This window comes from Parambassis ranga, chromosome 10, assembly GCF_900634625.1.
Source record: "Parambassis ranga chromosome 10, fParRan2.1, whole genome shotgun sequence".
Lineage (NCBI taxonomy): Eukaryota > Metazoa > Chordata > Actinopteri > Ambassidae > Parambassis > Parambassis ranga.
Genome location: NC_041031.1, coordinates 8,073,605 through 8,079,604, shown reverse-complemented (window position 1 = coordinate 8,079,604; position 6,000 = coordinate 8,073,605).

Here is a 6,000-nt window from a genome sequence, read left to right as displayed (position 1 = left end):
GACCTCTGATCAGCCTCATCATGGAGGCCTGTCAAATCCTTCTTAAGCCAAGATACCAGAGGTCCATCTCTGTAGCTAGGCTACATTTATCTCCATTATACATTTGCCTAGATGGAGTTGGTGAAGTGACACAGGTTTTGCTGGCCGAGGTTGTTGACCTGTCACTGTGCAGGCTTATGCATTGGCTTAGTCAATTCTGACTCTCTCTTAGGGTTACCCTCAGCATAAATATACACACTTTTACCTCTAGCCTGTTGCAGACCAGCATCTAATTGGTAGTCTCAGCAAAGCACAAACAGTCAGTGTTGCAGCATTGTTGCCATTGGAAACAATTTCTTAGCTTTCCCCAACACCTATGAACAGGGGTGTCAAAAGAGGTGACACCAGATGACACAGTCCCCATGTAAGATATGATTGAAGTGAACAGCAACACCACAATGCTATAGTACTGTTAGTTTGACTGTAGGATTTTCCAGTAGAAAACTTTATTTCCTGATGTGGGTATGGGAAATTTAAGGTACTGTGTTTGACTGTAATAGTTGCTCATGACTGTTAGACGTATACATGAATGACGCAACTGCGGAGTATGCGCAGTTGTAGTGTAGCTATGGCAACGATGTTTGTAGTGTAGCCATAGCAACGCTTGTTGCATTGAAGTGCAGCTATAGCAACGGTTAGTTTATTATTTCTGATTGCCCGTCGGAACCTGCACGACGCGTCGGTGAGTGGGCATTTTTAGTTTTGAAATGTTACAGTCAAAATGTTAGCCGTTAATAATGGTTTGTTTGTTTATTGCAGGTTTACAACCTAAAAGTTTCTGAAGGTTACTAAAGGTTTCGGAACGTTACTGAAAGTTCCTGAAAGTTCATAATCTAGCTGAAGGCAAGAGCTAACGGGACCGTTGGAAGGCGGAGTAATCATCATAGTAGTGAGTAAAGCTGTGTTGATTACAGGAAGCTACGGAGCTCATAACGTGGCGATTGCTAGACTGAAGGGCTGCTATTGAGGTGTAGCTAGTCAGAAAATAAACTGTGACATAGAGATTCAACTCTGCATAAGGATATCAGCCCACAATGAAGCTGTGGACTAAGTAACAGTGAGACTATTCACCTACAAGTCAGTAGTTTGGAGGAAAATGATGGATAACGCGCCTGATTTAGAGAGGTTAAAGCAAGAGCGTGCTAATGCACAGCGGAGCTTTACAAGACGAATAAACCGCCTCAGCGTCAGTGCTGGCCGTTTACGTGAAGCTGATTTGTCAGATGAATTAACGAAACTGAGAGACGATTATGAGAAACTCCTAGATGCTAGTAATGAGTAAATTGAAGCACAGGAGCAGATAGACCCAGCAGATGACAACGGTGAGTCAAGGGATGCCCTGGCGAAGAGAGATGCCAATGAGCAAAAGTTTACAGAAATCGAGAGCTCAGTCTTGGGAATCCTGTGGTCTAAGTATGCAGAGCCAGACATAGATGCTCTTGTGACGCAGTACAAGGTAGCTTTTGATTGGGCTGAGGCGCTTGGGAAAGATAAGTTTGTCTCATGGAAGAGGCAAGTTATGGAAAACAGTAAACTGAATAGGAAACTCCAGGAGCTGAAAAGCGCTGTGTATACATGGAAAGATTATCGACCGCATGGGAAGAACAAATGGACGCTCTTTTTATCTTTGAACGAGAAAAAGGAGCAACTGATGGATGAGTGGTCAGACCGGTGGGATGATGAAGACGCCAGTAGTGCCAGTGTAGCCAGTGAGCATGCCGCACCAGCTAACAACAGTCTCACAGTTGCTGGTAACACCGCCTTCGCCCAACCAGTAGCCCCTGCTACTGCTACGCCACCCATCGCCACCTGTCCTATTATTGCAACCCTGCCCCCTGGCGGTCAACCTCCACGTGGGTTTGCAACTGCCAAGTTCAGTCTTCCACAACAGACACCACAACCCACCGCGCAGTCGCGGCAGCCTGGCAGTGGGCCTAACTATGGTACCGCCCAGCCTCCAGCCCGCACTAGCACACCACAACTGCCAAGTGCTCACACTGCTCCACCTGTCGATTTCAGTATGGGACAAGGGAGTAGCTTTCCTCATAGTGGCTCGGGGGTGCACGCTGGGGTAGATAACAGCTATCAGTGGGCTCGGCCTAGAGTAAGGTTGACACCTATAAGTTTACCAAAGTTCTCTGGGGATAGAAGGGACTATTGGCGTTGGAAAGCTGAGTGGGAGAGTATCCAGGCACAAGCAGAACCTACAGGGTCACTGGTATGTAAGAAGCTTCATTTGCTAGACAGTGTGTGTGACGAAGTAAAAAACGAACTTAGACTGTTACGTTGTAGAGATGCAAATGAGATATTCAGAGAGCTGGAAGACCGTTATGGAGTGCAAACAGCTGAAGAGATCATGTTGGAGCTACAGTCCCGCCCGGCTGTAAAGAATCACCAGCCACGAGAGACGCTAGAGTCAATCCTAGCAGTGGAGCGGGCAGTACTGGATCTCACAGATCTGGGGTGTGAAGACGTCATACATAACCAGTTAGTGATTCGTTCTTTGGAAAGCAAGCTTCCTGACACCATAAAAAGAGAGTGGCTCATCAGAATCAGAATCAGAATCATGTTTATTGCCATGTAAGTGAAGGGGGTTCACATTACTAGGAATTTGCCTTAGTGATTGGTGCATACAAAGAACATATAACAATTAACATGCAATAAGATAAAAACTAAGATGGCGTAACAGACATACAATGAACAGAACATAAAATACTGTGCAGATGAAATGGTAAACATAGACCCTTATATGATCGAATGGAACAGTGTAATAATGTAATAATGTAACAGGTACCACATGGATCGGTGAGGTGGTACTCGTGTGCAAGTAGTGCAAGATGGAGTAAACAGTGCAAATAGTCGTCATTGTGCAGTGACTATACTAAAGTGACCTTCTGAAGACAGTGCAGAGCAGTGCATTAATTACAGTTTAACAGTCCAACAGCAGAGGGGAAGAAGCTGTTCTTGTGGCGTGAGGTTCTGGTCCGAATGGACCGTAACCTCCTGCCTGAGGGGAGTGGCTCAAAGAGTCCGTGTCCAGGGTGAGAAGGGTCAGCTGTGATCCGACCTGCACGCCTCAGAGTCCTGGAGACGTACAGGTCCTCGATAGATGGCAGGCTGCAGCCGATCACCTTCTCAGCAGAGCGCACAACACGCTGCAGTCTGTGCCTGTCCCTGGCAGTGGCCCCAGCGTACCACACTGTGATGGAGGAGGTGAGGATGGACTCAATGATGGCCGTGTAGAACTGAACCATCATCCTGGCTGGCACCTTGAGTTTCCTCAGCTGCCGCAGGAAGTACATCCTCTGCTGGGCCTTTTTGATGAGGGAGCTGATGGTGAGCTCCCACTTGAGGTCCTGGGTGATGGTGGTACCCAGGAAGCGGAAAGAGTCCACTGTGGAGATGGAGGTGTCTGTCAGGGTGAGGGGGGGTGATGGAGCTGGCACTTTCCGAAAGTCTACTGTCATCTCCACTGTCTTCTGGGCATTCAGCTCCAGGTTGTTGTCAGCACACCAGGACACCAGACGGTCCACCTCCATCCTGTAGGCAGACTCATCCCCGTCTGAGATGAGTCCAATGAGGGTGGTGTCGTCAGCAAACTTAATCAGCTTGACAGACTGGTGGCTGGAGGTGCAGCAGTTGGTGTACAGGGAGAAGAGCAGAGGGGAAAGTACACAGCCTTGGGGGGTACCGGTGCTGATGGTCCTTGTTTCCGAGACATTCGTCCCCAGCCTCACATGCTGTCTCCTGTCTGTCAGGAAGTCAGTGATCCACCGGCAGATGGAGTCTGGAACATGCAGCAGGGACAGCTTGTCTTGGAGGAGAGCTGGGCTGATTGTGTTGAAAGCAGAGCTGAAGTCCACAAACAGGATCCTAGCATAGGTTCCCGGGGAGTCCAGATGCTGCAGGATGTAGTGAAGAGCCAGGTTGACAGCATCGTCCACAGATCTGTTAGCTCTGTAGGCGAACTGCAGGGGGTCCAGGAGGGGGGCTGTGATGGTCTTGAGGTGGGACAGTACCAGGCGCTCAAAGGACTTCATGACTACAGACGTCAGTGCCACAGGTCTGTAGTCATTAAGACCAGTGATCCTTGGTTTCTTGGGAACTGGAACAATGGTGGAGGATTTGAAGCAGGCTGGCACATGGCATGACTCCAGAGAGGTGTTAAAGATGTCTGTGAGCACTGGAGTCAGCTCATCTGCACAGTGTCTTAGGGAGGAGGGGGACACACCATCAGGTCCAGGAGCCTTGCGGGGGTTCAGTCTCCTGAACAGCCTGTTAACATCCTCCTCCAGGATTGAGAGGGCAGCTGAGGGGGAGGAGGAGGGGGGCAAGGAGGACTCTGATGGGGTATCTTTGATGTGGATGTCCGTGTTGATGGGGTGTGGAGAGGTGTGTGGAGAGGTGTCAGGGCTGGCTGATAGTCCATCAAAGCGGCAGTAGAACTCGTTCAGACTGTTGGCTAATTGCAGGTCGTCAGCTGAGTGGGGGGCTTGGGCTTGTAGTTGGTGATCTGCCTCAGTCCTTTCCACACAGAGGCAGAGTCGTTAGCAGAGAACTGCTGCTGGATTTTCTCAGAGTACAGTGATTTAGCACTTCTCACCTCCTTGCTAAACCTGTACTTGGCCTGTTTGTAGCAGTCTCTGTCCCCACTTCTGAAAGCAGCCTCCTTCTCTAGCCTCAGCTGTCTGAGTTTAGCTGTGAACCAGGGTTTGTCATTGTTATAACTCACCCTGGTGCGTGTTGGCACAATACTGTCCTCACAGTACTGTATATATGACGTCACAGTCAGTGTTAATTTTGGCAGCAATTTCGGATTTAGTTTTTATTTTAGTCTTGTGACTAAAATGTCATTTGATTTTAGTCTCCTGTTTAGTCTCCTGTTCAGTCTCCTGAACAGCCTGTTAACATCCTCCTCCCCCTCAGCTGCCCTCTCAATCCTGGAGGAGGATGTTAACAGGCTGTTCAGGAGACTGAACCCCCGCAAGGCTCCTGGACCTGATGGTGTGTCCCCCTCCTCCCTAAGACACTGTACAGATGAGCTGACTCCAGTGCTCACAGACATCTTTAACACCTCTCTGGAGTCATGCCATGTGCCAGCCTGCTTCAAATCCTCCACCATTGTTCCAGTTCCCAAGAAACCAAGGATCACTGGTCTTAATGACTACAGACCTGTGGCACTGACGTCTGTAGTCATGAAGTCCTTTGAGCGCCTGGTACTGTCCCACCTCAAGACCATCACAGCCCCCCTCCTGGACCCCCTGCAGTTCGCCTACAGAGCTAACAGATCTGTGGACGATGCTGTCAACCTGGCTCTTCACTACATCCTGCAGCATCTGGACTCCCCGGGAACCTATGCTATGATCCTATGCTAGGATCCTGTTTGTGGACTTCAGCTCTGCTTTCAACACAATCCGCCCAGCTCTCCTCCAAGACAAGCTGTCCCTGCTGCATGTTCCAGACTCCATCTGCCGGTGGATCACTGACTTCCTGACAGACAGGAGACAGCATGTGAGGCTGGGGACGAATGTCTCGGAAACAAGGACCATCAGCACCGGTACCCCCCAAGGCTGTGTACTTTCCCCTCTGCTCTTCTCCCTGTACACCAACTGCTGCACCTCCAGCCACCAGTCTGTCAAGCTGATTAAGTTTGCTGACGACACCACCCTCATTGGACTCATCTCAGACAGGGATGAGTCTGCCTACAGGATGGAGGTGGACCGTCTGGTGTCCTGGTGTGCTGACAACAACCTGGAGCTGAATGCCCAGAAGACAGTGGAGATGACAGTAGACTTTCGGAAAGTGCCAGCTCCATCACCCCCCCTCACCCTGACAGACACCTCCATCTCCACAGTGGACTCTTTCCGCTTCCTGGGTACCACCATCACCCAGGACCTCAAGTGGGAGCTCACCATCAGCTCCCTCATCAAAAAGGCCCAGCAGAGGATGTACTTCCTGCGG